The following is a 17,451-nucleotide window of genomic DNA, read 5'->3' on the forward strand; positions in this document are numbered from 1 at the left end:
TTATACTAAAGTTTCTTTGTAGGTTTTGTGGTAATATCATGAGAAACCATTTTAGTCTAATAAAACTTGAATAAAATCCCAACCATGAAGCCAGATATATTTTGTATGCTCGGTGTAAAATCGATATTTGTAAAATTTGGAAATGAACCTCTGTGGATTGTTATTGTTGAATCTCCTGAATAAATTATTCGTTTTGTTTATCATCTTAGTTTGGTTGCATATCCCTGTCCATTTATCTTCTTTTTCCCCTTTCCAGGTTTTAATAATTCCCTTGAATCTGAAGAAATACGTACTAATCTTTTAGTTCCTAGTCTAAAACAAATTTACGAAAGGTCTATGGCACTCTTGATTTTACCTAAGAATTATGTGAGGGGAATGCATTTGAGGCGATTGTATTAGGTTTTCTTTGTCATTCAAAATGAAAGCTCAACAGAGTAACGGCTGTTTCATTTGTAAATTGCCTGTTTAACCTCGCATGAATTGATTCTCGATCAAAGATCTTCTAAAATTGGAACACGATAATTTCCTTTCGGAAAAGCCACGTTTACGAATCACTATTTTGGCATGTATTGAGATGGTTCGACAATCATATTTCAATGAAAATCAAATAAAATTAAAAAAACGTTTGGGCGGTACAGTTGTCAAATTATTCAAAATAAAAGGAAGTTAAAAAAATATATTGTTAAGAAGATCTTGGAGCACTTGTGAAGGTTCAGATGGGAGCAGCCAAAAGGAAAATTGGCTAAGAATTTGTGGAGGTCTTAAGGGGACTTAATAGACTTAGAGGACTTAAGGTTTAATATGAATGTGAACCTTGCCCAAAATTAACAGTCAGATTATGAGATCCCAAGTTACGAAACTACCGCCTAAATTTTAACTACTGGTTGCAAGTTAAGACTATTAAAAAGAAATGTGGGCTAATTAAGCACTACGGTTACTCTTTCAATGAAAATTTTACTTCTTTTTTTTTTATAAGACTTGTTCAATCTCACTTAAAAATTGTAAACAATCCTCAGCTGATTCCGAGCTAAGACATTATTGAACTTGAGCAAACAGTTATAGGTGATTAACCACGACCCAGGATTTTTATTTTTTTTTATTAATTCAGATTTTGCACTGAATCGAGCCAGTCAGAACCTACCTTGCTTTTGCACGGAGTTAGTACAAAGCTTGGACTCGGGCTAAGCGCCCTGCACAACCTCCAATCAATGTCTTTTAACCCTTTCTTTCTCGAATTTTATTGGAAAGGATGAAAATTATGCAACTGCTCTTCTTAGGGCTTCTGAAACAACGAGATGATACTGTATTTTTCTCAGGATTTCCGCTCCTCTTGTTGTGCCTGATTTTGAATGTACTTGTCTGAGGACAAAATGACTCTATTTATGTATTCAAATACTAAGTCAACAAGCGAGAACCAAGATTACCTACTACATTCTATTTTCATTTAAATACATTCTTATATCATTTCACGTTATTATTTAGGAGTAAAAAAAAAATTACAAAGCAGTTTCTGCCTTCCTCCAGGCATAACGGGACCTGGAATTTTGTGCAGCTGAATTGGGTTTTCGTGACGCATGGGGCATTTTTGCACCTGTTTTGAATTTCAGTTTTTCTTTTTTTTTTTTTCAGACCAATAGCGAAAAGAGCCGTCTTCTACGGCAGAACATGGTCTTCGGAATTTTGCCATCTCCTTTTGGTACGGCCCAACAATAAAAGCCATTGATTTTCTCTTCCTTTTTGTTGGTCGAGGGGACCGAACGTGGCCTCCCTCGTCGCATGAGTGTCGCCTCTTTGCTCATAATCATAGACTCGGCCACCTCTAGACGGAAAGTCAGGGAATCCATAGAGTTCTTTGACTTTTGGGCCTTTTGAAATTGTGTGTATTCAAGCCAGTTATTCACTACCGCCAAGTCAATCAAGTGGAACACAAGATACTGTGTCCACTTCCTGGACCGAATTGAAGATTCGATAATACGAAACCATATTGTCGGTTTACCGCCTCCGTCCATAAACCAGTTATACACTGCAATAGCTTCCGGTTAATCCCAACTACTTCTGTTTGTCAGTAAGGATACTCTTCTTTTCTTGATAGACATCAAAGACCAAGATGACGCCGTTGCTTTTTCAGAGTATGAAGATCCTATACCACATCGGATTGGTGTGCCCAGTATATACTGTTTTATGTCTAAGGCTCCAGTGTAAGGAACCATTTTTTCATCACCCGAAATGTATTCAGAAGGTGTGATACCCTCAATTTTTGCAGGCTTGGTCAATGACAGGTTGCACCTTCCACAGCCGATCCAGAGTCTGAGGATCCTTGGCATTTTTGTAGAGTTCTGAAGTCGTCAAAATTTGTTGAAATTCCAGGCTTCAGCTATAAGTGGCATGAGAATTTGGCTACTCCAGTAAGTGCGATATCAGGGATACTTGAAGGAACTCATAGTAATACGAATTCCAATGAATTTCCTTATTTTCGTAGCAGTAGTACTGATACGCGTTCCCGTTTCTTGGGCAGAGTATAAGTTAGTTTGTTCTGCCGCAAGTACATGAAAGCCCGAATCAAAATACTCCTTTAAGTATTCCACAGGTTCTCCTCATCCAACTGGCTATGGATACTCTAAGGAACTCATAGCAATACGAATTCCAATGAATTTCCTTATTTTCGTAGCAGTAGTACCGATACGCGTTCCCGTTTCTTGGGCAGAGTATAAGTTAGTTTGTTCTGCCGCAAGTACATGAACGATCGAATCAAAATACACATTGAAGTATTCCACAAATCCTTTTGATCCAACTGGCTATGGATACTCGAAGGAACTCATAGCAATACGAATTCCAATGAATTTCCTTTTTTCGTAGCAGTAGTACCGATATTCGTTCCTGTTTCTTGGGCAGAGTACAAGTTAGTTTGTTCTGTCAAAAGTTCATGAAAGCCCGAATCAAAATACACATTGTATTTTTCCACAAGTTCTTCTCATCCAACTGGCTATGGACTTACTCCACAATCTAGGACATCTATTATAAATATAGTGGTTTTCCAGATCAGTCGTTGCACCTTTGAATTTGATGTTGCCGTGCCAAAATCAGTATCTTCTTCGTCAACACTTTCTGAAAAAGTTTCTGCATTATCACTCTGGTTTCGTACATTTGGCGGTGTTCATACAAAGACAGAAAAAACACTAAAAAACAAACGAAGAAAACAGCAAAGCAAAAAGAAGAATCCGCCAAAAAACTGCCAAAGTCAGATGAAAAGTGGAGCGCGAGTCACATTGTCTTCAGACAAGAATATCAAACTTCGAGAAAATCAGAGACTTCCGTTTATAGATTTTATTGCTGAAAATAAATGCCAGCAGATGACTCTGGGCGTAAAAAATAAATAATGAGTAAAAAATAAAAAATGAGTCTGGACGTAAAAAATAAAAAAAATATTTACATAATTATTCTCACAGAACTGCAGCAGAACTGGGATAATCAGACCTGGTACGTCCATTTCCTAGCACACAATTGGAGCTCAACTTAAAAAAATTGGAATTTGACTTAATTTTGATGAAAACTACCACTTATGTTTTGAGTACGGAACGCAAATCTACGAAGCCACGCCATCTATTGGGTTTTTGAAAAGGAAATTTTTCACCCGGAGAAAATCAGCTTAGCCCGAGTGAGACAAAAAATATGCAGGTATACCTTAATTAAATATTTAAGATATAGAGATGGTTAAGTTATGTATTTAATATAATGCGTTCAGGCCATTATATTAAAATAAGTTCTCTTTTTTATAATAAATTTGCTTTCCGTAACTCTGTTTAATTTCCATAATTTTGTCACTAAAATATTTTTTTTTCATCAAATTTAGGTATATATCATTGGGATTAACCTAACTTCACTTCCTTGGTGTTGTAGCTATAACTCCTAAGTACCACATTGTATATTTGAGAATGAATATTTGAATATATATATATATATATATATATATATATATATATATATATATATATATATATATATATATATATATATATATATATATGTATACATATAAATATATATATATATATATATATATATATATATATATATATATATATATATATATATATATATATATATATATATATATATATATATATATATATATATATATATATATATATATATATTCTCAAATATACAATGGGGTACTTAGGAGTTATAGCGACCACAACAAAGAAATGAAGTTAATCCCAATATAATATATATAAATATATATATATATATATATATATATATATATATATATATATATATATATATATATATATATATATATATATATATATATATATATATATATATATATATATATATGCATATATATATATATCTATATATATATATATATATATATACCCTGTATTTAGAATTATACAGGGTATACATTCTGCAATTTTGTATAGGGTATACATTCTGCAATTTACTTGTTTAAAAAAATCACCATTCTCAATCACTTTCTAGCCAAGTTACAGACTACCAATTGTTGTTGCTTAACATACTTATAATCATTTTCATTTTTTCTACTTTTTTGTTTAATGTATTTTGGCTTGGGAAGGAGGGCGTGTCTCGGGAACAAAACACAGCTTTGATTATGATTATAATTAGCGCAACCTGTAGCGAAATACTCTTATACGATATTCGAATCGCATGGCAGTTTCATCAGCTTCTTCTTGCTCCCTGCACAGGCGCCATTTCTTTTTCCTTTGAACAAACTTATTTGAACAGTTTACTTGCTCGTGTGCCTCGTTTTAGGATAGGTTCATTCGTTTTGATACTGAACTATGGTTTCTGTTTGTCAGTGAAGTGATTTTTTTTCGAAGTTGATAAAGTAGGTAGTGTTCTAGAGAAAAGTGTCTTTGTGTTTATAGGTCTATGTCCCATAAGTTTTTGTAATTTGCCCCTTGATCTTTGTGTTTTTTTTTCATACAATTTGCCAGTTTTTATTTGAATTCAGGACCCCCCCCCCAATTCTAATATTTAGACTTGTGATAGCTTGTGACTTGTGAAAAGGCTATATTGGGGAGGGGGAGGGGGAAGGACAAAAAAAAAAATAAGAAAAAAATTTTGAATAAAATAAATCTTTTAAATAAAGTATTATAAGGAAACTACATAATTACAGGTACTACACAAAACTACCAAACACAATTTTAATTATATAGAAACTATAAAAAAAACAATTTAAGTCTGGGTGCCTAGATTGGGTTTGAACTATGCACATTATTGTAGTTTACAATGATTGATAGATCTAGCGGTATGTCTCTTCTTTTTTTTGTGTGTTTTGACAAATAATTATCATTTAGCTCGGTATAAGTAGTTTAACACCACGAAAGAGCGGCAGGTGTCAAAGACTGTCACAGAGCATAAAGAACAACTATAACAACACTAATTAAAGAGGACTGAATTTAGGTTGGACTAGTACGTAGGGACACTCTTTTCCCCTTGAACAAACTTATTCGACCACTTTACCTGTATTGTGAATCTTTTTAGGATAGCTTCGTTCGTTTCGACATCTTTATTCAGTAAAGTGGTTCTGTTAAAGTAATTGTTGTTCTCTAGAAAACTATATATGTGTTTTTAACGTGTTTTTAGAGTTAAGATAGTTAAGTATAGTCCGAGAGGCTTGTTATATTTTTGATTGAGGGGCTAACAAAAAGATAGCAATATAATAAAAGACTGAAATAATTTATAATTAATATATTACTAATATATTTTAATATTAATATATTAATATTAATATATTAATATTAATATAATTAATATAAATAACTGAATCATTGATAAATTTATTGCGTTTTTTTTGTATAACTCAGAGAACTTTGGACCTTAAAAGACCCAATTACATAGGTACTTCTAACTTCCGTTCAGTTAACACACTTTTGTAGCCAAGAAGTTTGACTGAATGTCTCTTGAAAATGAGAGTAAGTTTGCCCCCTTTCAAATATAAATTGGTCACTTTTGTTTGTGACTAATTTTTTTGCTATTGAATAATCCTTTGGATCACCTAAAAATTCATGGAAGTATGGGTCTAGATTAGTTTACGGTTTTTGACATTTTTGGGTTTCGACTTTTTTTTTCCATTCGAAGAAACCAAATAAAGTTGAATGTGCCACCCATAACAACTATTAATTTGGGAAGCAGTCTGAGACAGTCCTTTCTCAAATGAGCCGCAGTTCCTCGTCAGGTGAACTTTATGCCGCACAGTTCACAGTTCTAGTGATAACTTTGGCTTTCCATATAAATTTTCATTGTCCATTTGGTGTTTTTTCCTTGGATCTGAGTAGTAGAATTTGAATCATAGAAACTCTTCAGAACCAAATAGAAAAAAAATCTTATGGAACTGTGAGCCTAAGGGGTATATTATCATAGGTATCTTTGAGGAGTTGCAGATAGAAATTTCATTGCTTATTAAATATTGTTCTATGTCAAATATGTAGAGGTTCTAACCAGTTAAAGGCCACTAAAAGAATTCTTGATGTCTAGTTTATATAACTTACAGAATTCGCATTATGATTATTGCGATTGCTCTACCATAATTCTGAAAAAAACATGAATTTCTATTGTATAGTGTGTTTCCGTCATTTTTTATTCTTAACCTTCTGCGTTTTAGAGAACTAATCATTAAAATCCTATTCTTTAAAAAAAATTCAAGGTTAAAACAAACACAATTCAGGGAGAAGGGGTGATAGCAGGGGCGGATCCACTATTTTCTTTAGGGGGGGGGGCGCATAATAGGTTACTTCGATAAACTTACGAACAAAGAAATACCTGCAATTTGAAGCGAACCTCAACAGTTATGTGTCATAGGTAGGTAGTGGAAATAGTCGTAAATTTAATCTAAAATCTGGTGGGGGTTAAAGTTCTAATAAATCTGTTGAAATTAAAATGGTATAAAAATATTGATACAGAAATAGTAAGTAATAAAAACCGCCACCCCCATAAAAAAAAGAAAAAAAGCTGTTCACCATCTATAAAAAAATATTTAATAGTTTCTGCATAAATTTTTGCCTTTGCACTTCTGACCGCTATTGCGAGTGAGTTAAGCTTTCTATTGTCAAGAAAAGATTGGTCTTGAACCATCTTTTGGGGTCATGCATTCTTTGTTAAAATCTGTATACGTCAAACAATTTAGTATGTCGCTTAATTTTATGGCCCCGCCTAGTAACTATAATCAAACAGTTCGTGGTAACGAACTGTAGTTACATCAAAAGAATCGCATTTTAATGCTGAATTCAAATATATAAGTTTCATCAAGATTAGTTTTACGTATCAAAATTTACGAGCCTGAGAAAATTTTCCTCATTTTCGAAAACAGGGGGAAACACCCCTTAAAGGTCATACAATCTTAACGAAAATCACACCATCAGATTCAGCGTATTTGAGAACCTTATTGTAGAAGTTTCAAGCTCCTATCTATAAAAATGTGGAATTTCGCATTTTTCGCCAGAACACAGATCACGGATGCGTGTTTATTTGTTTTTTTTTTCCAGGGGTGATCGTATCGACCCAGTGGTCTTAGAATCTTGTGAGAGGGCTCATTCTCACGGAAATGAAAAGTTCTAGTGCCCTTTTTAAGTGACCAAAAAATTGAAGGGCACCTAGGCCCCCTCCCACGCCAATTATTTTCCCAAAGTCACCGGATCAAAATTCTGAGATAGCCATTTTATTCACCGTAGTCGAAAAACCTTATAACTATGCCTTTGGGGGCGACTTACTCCCCCACAGTCCCCGTGGGTGGGGCTACAAGTTACAAACTTTGACCAGTGCTTACATATAGTAATGGTTATTTGGAAGCGTACAGACGTTTTCGGGGGGAATTTTAGGTTGGGGGGGGGGGGGGGGTTGAGAAGAGGGAGAAATGTTGGGGGAACTTTCCTTGGAGGAATTTGTCGTGGGGGAAGAAAATTTTCATGAAGGAAGCGCAGGATTTTCTAGTATTATTAAATAAAAAAATATGAAAAAGTTTTTTCAACTGAAAGTAAGGAGAAGCATTAAAACTTAAAACGAACAGAAATTATTGCGCATATGATGGGCTCACCTGCTCCTAATGCCCCGCTCTTTACGCTAAAGTATTTTTAGGACTTTCAACTATTTATTCTACGGCTTTTGTGATTCAGGGGTCATTCTTAAGGAATTGGGATAAAATTTAAGCTTTAGTGTAAAGAGTGAGGTACTGACGAGGGGGTGAACCCCCTCATATACGTAATAAAAACACGAGAATACAAAAGTTTGTTACGTAAGCTAATTTGTAAGTTACGTATATCTTTTACTAATAAAAACATTCGTAAAAAATTAAAAGTTCTAGTTGCCTTTTTAAGTAACCAAGAAATCAGAGGGCAACTAGGCCTCCTTTCCCGCTCTTTTTTTCTCAAAATTATTAGATCAAAACTCTGAGAAAGCCATTTATCCAAAAAAATAAATATGCAAATTTTGTTTTAATTATTCATCTGCCGAGATCCAACTCAAAACATGCATTGATTCAAAAACGTTCAGAAATTAAATAAAAAAAAGTTTTTTTTTAAACTGGAAGTAAGGAGCGACATTAAAATTTAAAACGAACAGAAATTACTTCGTATATGAAAGGGGCTGCTTCCTCATCAACGCCCTGCTCTTTACGCTAAAGTTTTTTACTGTTTTAAAAAGTCGAGTTAAGAGAAAGAGTCAAACTTTAGCGTAAAGAGTGGGGCTTTGATGAGGAAGCAGCCCCTTTCATATATGAAGTAATTTCTGTTCGTTTTAAGTTTTAATGTCGCTCCTTACTTCCAGTTAAAAAAACTTGTTTTTTTTATTTAATAGTAATGAAGAGTTCGAAATGAGGATAAAGATATAACTTGTATATTCGTAAAATATGTATTAAACATTAAATTCTAGTTCTTTTGGGGGTGTAACAATTAAAACAGAACGAAGGATAGAAATGCATAGAAGGAATTTAAAACGAGGATTTCAAGTATAGGCAATAAAGCATTAACTAATCACTGCTTCTTTTTAAAAATAGTTTTTTAGTAAAAAGTGTCAACTTTGACAAAATTTCAAAAATTTGCTAATCAAAATTTTACTTTTCATAACAACGTAGCGTATCTTTCCACTTTTTTAAAGTTCTATGTATTTCGATTAAGGTATAGAATTCACAATTTTATAAGAACAGTCTATTTATGTATTTCCACAACCGTCATATCTATTTATTACACGGTCTATCTCTACCTCAATATTTTGGTGAATGTTTATAATGGCTAGTCTTGTCAGTCTAGAGTCCTGTCAGTTTAGAGCTCTTCGTTAGTATTTCCTCTTCTATTCATCCTAAAATAGTCGAGTAAAGACCAAAATCGTCAGAAAAATATTAACTCTAATAAAGATGCATGTAGGTATGAGCTTCGAACTAAGTATATGAGTTGAAATACTCCTTAAAAAACAAATAATTATGTGTTTGTTATTTTTGTATTTGATAGGTATATATTGGTGATTTAAATTCTCAGGGTTTCAGGCTGTGGTAGATTTCTTATTAATTGTTTTTTTTTTATGTTGAGATTTTCAAATATTCAATTCAAATTTTAAATCTTGGTAAATCTGTTGAGCAGAAAAATAAAAAAATTGAAATTTGACTCAGATTTAGCATTAAGTAAGAGAATTGTCCTGTAAAGATTTTGATTTATAAACAACTAATCGTAGACATATGATTCGATAGCATTTATCAAAATTATAAAAATCCTCAGAGGTATATATAGCAGTTTAGACAATTTTAAGGGCAAATATATGCAAACACTATACAAAAACATAACTATATTTTGTGACTGGTTGGTATTGAGAAAATGAGAAATTCTGAAGTAATACTGTAGTTACATCCGTTTCCGTGGTTAACTCGTGTGAATCGATGCCGTTCCACTGTTTCAAACTGAGAATTCCATGAACCATCTATACCAGCTAGATTAAAGAAAATAAACGCATAATTATTTGCCTTCTTTTATAAACAATTTTTCGAAAATCTATTCTTCGTAAATGATTACTCCGACCTTTGAAGGAGTTTTTCGACTCTTGTACTTAGTTTTAAGTATATACTTGATACAAATCTTTATTAAAGTTCTAAAGACTTTGGCCTTTATTTTAATGTTTTAGGATGAAAAGAGGAGGTGCTATGTCGTATAATGCAGAGCCCTTACATTTACTTTCTATTATACAAATCCTCTAAAAAACAACAATATTGTAAAGACCACCCTGGTTTGCCGAAAAAGTAAACCCAAAAACCAAAACAGACTGCCAAAAAAAGTACTGATATCCAATTGTTCACCTCAGTGCCATAGCAATACTCGAAAATAAATTTTTGACAGTAAAAAGAAGTGAATATTTTGCTATTCAACCCCCGTTGCGACAGCAAAATACTGAAATATCGTTTCAATAGCCTAAAGAAGTTAGGATTTTAAATTTCTCCTCGTTGTTATTATGAAATGAAGATTGTCACCTCACAATGGCTTTTGTGGTAATACGGAAAGATTCCCTTTATTAACCTAATTCTAATTAAATACTTCTTGGTGGTATGCGTCATTAGTAAAATCTAACTGAGGCCGCACAAAGTAACTGAAACCTTGTTTCAAACTTGTTTGCAAGACGAAACAGTCTTAATAATTAAAAAGTTATTAAAAACTTGACTATTTAAACCAATTACAGAAAAATAACTTTTGTCTTAACCCAAACCGGAGCAAGCGGTCCCAACCACAAATCCACCACTATGTCAAGGGGGCGTGGGGGGGTGCCACTTGGGTCCGCCACTGGGTGATTGTGATCTACCCTCCAAATGACGAACCTGTGTGTGTCGTCTAATCCCATAACCAATTCACGTACGCCTTGATGGGTCGGTGGAAGTAAAACCTTAATTGTGAAAAAATAGCTTGGTTACACATTTTGACGCTCCTACGACGTATCATTGCCCTGCTAGTGCCAAAAAAAGAAGAAGAAGAACATAGACACACCAGGGTTTGAAGCTCTTTTCCAAAACCCCCTAAATTTGGTTTTCGCTATTTACTTTTACTGTTAGGATAAACATAAATAGAGTTTTTTATTGATCCTGATTAAGCTTTGCAATCAAATGAAAATATTTTTGAAGAAAAGTTTATATTAAAACTCGGTTTTTGTTTTTAACTTAGGAAGGGGACTGAAGGGAAGCACTTAAGAGGGAGATTTTACGCATTCGGTTAAAGACTGTCGGCTATTTGCCACCTTACGATTGTTTTTTCAAGACGAATTTACGCTCAGCATGTAGGTCTAAGCGTTAGCCTTCATATAAGCTCTTAGACAGATTTACACATTTTGATGTTCAGCTAGTACTGGAGGAAGAAAAAAGAAAGAATCATGTCAGCGTATTAAGCTTTTCTAATATTTTCGAAAGATTGTTGTTGTATGAATTTTACCGCTAAAATAAAGTAGATAACGGCTGTTATCCGAAATCAAATTCAAAAGAGTTTCTTTTTTGAGGTGTTTTAGTTTTCACTTACTAAGGGTGGGGGGAGTTTCATTAGAGAGGAAGTTGTAAACCTCTTATTAAAGGATTTTACCTTGGGGATAATAGGTCATGTGGCCCTTTGCCATAGCTTAATCAAGATCGATTTATAACAAGTACGTAGATGTGATCAAGAGCTTTGAAATGACCCATTAAGTTTCTCTCTACGATATTACAGCAGCTTGATAGTTTCGAGGAAATTGAGAGCAGAATTAGCTAAAAACCGTTCAGGAAAGTTCCCTTATGACAATACCCTAGCACGTTGTTCTCACCCTACCCAAGAAGATTTAAGATAATCTCGATTGAAATTGCTACGGCATCCATCTTATAGCCCTGATTTAATCCCAATTGACCTATTTTTATTCCCGAAACTCAAAGAACAGTTGAAAGGCGTCCATTTCAATAGCACAGGCGACGAAAAAACACAGCCACAACTTAGCTCATAAGGGTGAGATCTCCTCAAAATGGTCTAAAAGAATGGAAGCTGACTATAGAAGTGCACATGCTTTGATGGATGATGTACCATATTTAAGACTGCAATATACTTGAGCTTAAAATCTACACTGGTCTCAAGCCTGTTTTTTGATGATAATTATTCACCACATGCACTTTGTGTCCAACTTTATTGTGCTTACATTCTAACATGTAAGGCACTATGGGGAAGTCATAAAATTCTTGAGAATTCGCAAACTTAGCTCATAAAGGGATGTTGAGATCCTTTCAAAAATGGTTTAAAAGAATGAAAGCTGACTATAGAAGTGCACATGCTTTGATGGATGATGTACCATATTTAAGACTGCAATATACTTGAGCTTAAAATCTGCACTGGTCTCAAGCCTGTTTTTTGATGATAATTATTCACCACATGCACTTTGTGTCCAACTTTATTGTGCTTACATTCTAACATGTAAGGCACTATGGGGAAGTCATAAAATTCTTGAGAATTCGCAAACTTAGCTCATAAAGGGATGTTGAGATCCTTTCAAAAATGGTTTAAAAGAATGAAAGCTGACTATAGAAGTGCACATGCTTTGATGGATGATGTACCATATTTAAGACTGCAATATACTTGAGCTTAAAATCTACACTGGTCTCAAGCCTGTTTTTTTATGATAATTATTCACCACATGCACTTTGTGTCCAACTTTATTGTGCTTACATGCTAACATGTAAGGCACTATGGGGAAGTCATAAAATTCTTGAGAATTCGCAAACTTAGCTCATAAAGGGATGTTGAGATCCTTTCAAAAATGGTTTAAAAGAATGAAAGCTGACTATAGAAGTGCACATGCTTTGATGGATGATGTACCATATTTAAGACTGCAATATACTTGAGCTTAAAATCTACACTGGTCTCAAGCCTGTTTTTTGATGATAATTATTCACCACATGCACTTTGTGTCCAACTTTATTGTGCTTACATGCTAACATGTAAGGCACTATGGGGAAATCATAAAATTCTTGAGAATTCGCAAACTTAGCTCATAAAGGGATGTTGAGATCTCTTCAAAAATGGTTTAAAAGAATGAAAGCTGACTATAGAAGTGCAAATGCTTTGCGGGATGATGTACCATATTTAAGACTGCAATATACTTGAGCTTAAAATCTACACTGGTCTCAAGCCTGTTTTTTGATGATGATTATCCATCACATGCGCTTAGTGTCCAGCTTTATCTTGCTTACATGCTAACATGTATGGCACTATGTGAAAGTCATAAAATTCTTGGGAATTCACAAGGGCACGAGCCCAAGGTAGACGCTTGACTTACCCCTACACACAAGCAAGGGGGTAGAGGGTTTTCCTTCCCCAAACAGCATGTCAATGACCCAAAAGAAGACAGTTCAAATGTGCAGAAGTTAGATAGTACCCTATACTATTTATCCTCTAACCTCTGGAAAATTCTGCGGTGATCCTCCACGGTGGTGTGCACCATGCTTGTCATATTACAAAAAAACTGCTATAATTGCGCTTTGAAGGTTTATTTGCTTTGACTCGGTTGCGAAGTTAGAACAACCCCAAAAACTAAGTGGATCAACGTTGAATTGATTTTTGTTGAATAATCCTTTAAAATTTTTCTTGTAAAGCAAAAAAAGCTCTGAAAAACAACGCAGCGCCTTGCTTGTCGCGCCATATGTTCATGTATAAAGCAGTAGTAAGCTTGTCGCGCCAACCTTGCTATGGCAGAGATCGAGCCCGGGCTCCGTATTGCCAGCACAAGGGGGTAGGAAGGCTTAACCCCCTGTTCCCTAAACTGCAACGGGTATAAAAAAAACTCCGGTTTTTTTATTGGCCAAATAAGATCTTTTCAGGGTTTTTTCTCTTGAATTTCCTTTCCAATCAAAAACCTAGGTTTTGGGGCACATACATGTACTTATTTCGTTTTTCTTCGATTTTTTTCACTTTTTAGATTGTAAAGGACTTTTGAAAACTAATTTGTAATCCAGACTTTGAAGCTTAAATTTAAAATGTTTGCCTAACGTGCAAGACTTAACAGATTTAAAACTAGTCATTGATAGCAAAAAAATATTTGCAAAATAAAGCAAAAGTAAAGCTACAAAAAAGTCATTTTTCTTGTTGTTCTATGTTGGGTACTAATTCCTCTGCGTTGTTTTCGGCCATGCAATGGTACTTTTTGCATTTCAATCTGCCGTCATTTTTGAAGGGTTTCAAGCTCTTTCTACAAATTCCCATAGATTTGTTTTCGCAATAAACTTTTACTGTTAAGATTAATTGAATTAGTAGCTACTAATCTTGAATCAGCTTCAAATGACGAGTTGACGAGATGAAATGACTAGATGACTCAGTTCAAATGACTAGATTACAACTATCGCCGCAAAAATTATCTTCTCATGTTAAATCACCGAAGACCTGATTCTTTATAAGTTTACCATTTTCTTAGGTTAGGAAAAACTAATAAAAATAATTAAAACAAATTTGCAGAATAAGATTTAAATAAACTTACAAATGAAATTATTAACGGCGGACTTGAGGTTCTCCTGAAAGGGTTTCAGTTTCCGATGCCATTGTTCCTTTATCTACCTCTGCTTCTATTCGTGCCTCATTTATATATTATTAAATAAAAATATATTTATTTATTTATTAAATTATATATATATATATATATATATATATATATATATATATATATATATATATATATATATATATATATATATATATATATATATATATATATAATGAACCCTACACAAAAAAGGGTAAACTGAGTTCAATAAGGAGAATGCAATCACGAAAAATTTCTTCTCACTATACTTTTCTCATTTTCCCTGTATCTATCAATAGAAACAAAAAAAAAAAATGTTATCGAGCCTTTAAAAATAATGGTTACGAGGATTTCACGCGCTGTATTAATTCTCGAGTAGTTTTTTTCCCCTTGTCCCGTTTAAGTGCCTTGGAACTTTGATATTTTAGTATGATGTACTTTGGCACTAATCCCTATCGAATGTAAGGGGTTATCAGCTACGATGATTTATGTGTACAGGAGAGGGACGAAGGTAAACTGGAGGCAGAGATGTGGGCTCTGAGTGACTAGAGGTATGAATGTAAGAAAGCATGGACGAGGCACTCTGGAGACACGAAGTCAAACTTGTATTTGCTCTGGACCCAACGCGGATGCCTCAGAGACTCCACATGGTTGACTGTTATTTGTCCCGATCTTGTGGCAGCTCTTCAGCAAACCGGAACCAGTAGCTCTGCCTTTTTCTGCCAAACTTTCGTAATCTGCTGATTATGTTGAAGGTGTTTTTGACTGTTTTCCACCAATTCTTCAATTGACCGCCAGGTTGCCTGCGCGAATCTGGCAAAGGAGATTCTAGAAGCACTTGCTTGATGATATAGCCATTGGATCTTTCTAGGACATGGCCAGACCGTCAGTGTCTTCTCTGTTTGACAATCGTAAGATGGCCTCGATGTTATAGTAGCAGTGGCGCATGTCAATATTTGATATTCTGTCGGAGTATTGAAAATTAAGGATTTTACATACGCAACAGTGGTGAAAGACTTCCATATCATGAAAATGAAGCGCCTTCAGTGGCCAAATCTCGACTGCTTTGGAAAGGCAATAAAATGCCAATTTCTGTTCAGTGATGACTTGTTGATATATGCATAATATGCAAATTACCAAGCAATTGAATTGGATTTGTTTCTATTAATTAAAAAAAAACTATTTCCGCAAAACAGGTTCTTCAAAGAAACGTAAAGATCCCCATTAAACCAAAAATGAACATAATTACAGTCAAATAATCTCGCAAGCGTAATAATACCGCAAATCATGATCAATAAATAAGTTAAACCCAAAACGTGCAGAAAATGTAATAAATAACCGAGCCAAACTCAAAACAAGTTGAAAGTAAATCATAAATGTTTTCACTTTTAACTTTAATAAATCAAAAATTATTAAAACTTTAAGGTAGTGGTTCTCAAACTTATCTAGACACTGTATCCCTTTTTACCCACAAAACATTTAAGGTACTCCTTCTTAATTACCGGTAGGTACTAAGTAAATTATAGCTAAAATATAAATAAAATTGGCAGTTTTAGAGTTAAAAGGTTGTTCTACTTTTTTGTTGGCCGACCGTGTATCCTCTAAAAATTGTGCGTACCTCCAAGGGATACGTGTACCACAATCTGAGAACAACTTCACTAAGGAATAAATATCGTTATATGTATATTAAACTGATAATCCAGGTTTTTTTTTTTTGAGAAGTGTAATTTATGTTCTGGTCTTGAGAAAGCATCGGGGTTGTCAGCCCTACTCCTGCTAATTTTTGCTTGTTTTGAGTTGAGCAGGAGGAGGTAGCCCCCTTCATATACGTAATAATTTCTGCTCGTTTTAAGTTTTAGTGTTGCTCCTTACTTTCAGTTGAAAAACTTTCTTTTTAAATTTAGTTTCTGATTGATTTTTAAATAATGCAGGTAAATCCGGTTCGTATATGGAAAATTTCCTTCCCCCATGAAAAATTCCTCCGTGGAAAGATCTCCCAAGCAATTCCCTGCCAAAAACCCCATTCCTCCGCCAGAATAATCCCTCCCTCCAAAAACTGTTTGTATACTTCCCAAAAACCAACACTGTATGCAAACAATGGATGAATTTCGTAGCTTGCAGCCCTTCCCCTGAGGACCGTGGGGGTTAGGTCATCCTCAAAGACATTGTTATTGGATCTTTAGACTATGCTGAAGAAAATGGCTATCTCAAAATTTTGATCGATTGACTATGGGGGAAAATGGCCATGGGAGGGGGCTATCCACCCTCTAATATTTTTGGTCACTTGAAAAGTGCTCTAGAACTTTTGATTTTCGATCAAATGAAATCTCTTCCCATCTTCCAGTATCGCAGTGTCGATGTGATCACGCTAAATAAAAAAATAAACACGCACCCATAATCTTTCTTCTGGCCAAAAAAGTTAAATTCTACACTTTTGTATATAGGAGCTTGAAACCTCTTCAGCAGGGTTCCCTGAGACGTTGAATCTGATGGCGTTATGTTCATTAAGATCATTTGGTGTTTTGGGGTTTTTTTCCCCTTTTTCAAAAACTGGACAAATTTTCTCAGGCTTGTAACTTTTGATGGGTAACATTAAACTCGATCATTTTTTTTATATAATTTGAATAAGCATTAAAATTCGATTCTTTTGATATATCTACTGTTATAAAGACTCTGTTTCTTAGAGTTTCGGTTACTATTGAGCCTCATCGTTTCTTACTTACAGTTTGTTACCACGAACTGTTTGAATACTTGTAAAATTAAAGGGTTTGCTGACCATCTCGTTCCGAGTAATTGGTGATAGTAAGGCCATATTAATCGACAAAAGTAGGTCTTTAAAGTTACCATGGGCAGTGAAAATCAAATCTGATTGTTTGCATTGATTCAGTGTAAACTTACACAACAGTATAGGCCTATATCTTCAACAACAAATGA

The 17,451-nt window shown here is 34.2% G+C and overlaps 1 protein-coding gene across 4 annotated transcripts in view; it reads left to right on the forward strand.

Moving 5' to 3' along the window:
- The window catches only part of LOC136043983 (coiled-coil domain-containing protein 50-like), a 200,203-nt gene that overhangs the window by 37,517 nt on the left and 145,235 nt on the right, over positions 1-17,451 (forward strand). Inside the window, exon 1 of one of the 4 annotated variants that reach the window (XM_065729072.1) lies at positions 4,480-4,855. The exons of the other annotated variants lie outside the window; for them this stretch is intronic. The gene's annotated coding sequence lies outside the window, so the exon portion shown is untranslated. Of the gene's footprint in view, positions 1-4,479; positions 4,856-17,451 lie in introns of those variants that run through there. 4 annotated transcript variants of the gene reach the window in all.

This window comes from Artemia franciscana, chromosome 1 (genome assembly GCF_032884065.1).
Source record: "Artemia franciscana chromosome 1, ASM3288406v1, whole genome shotgun sequence".
Taxonomy (NCBI): domain Eukaryota; kingdom Metazoa; phylum Arthropoda; class Branchiopoda; order Anostraca; family Artemiidae; genus Artemia; species Artemia franciscana.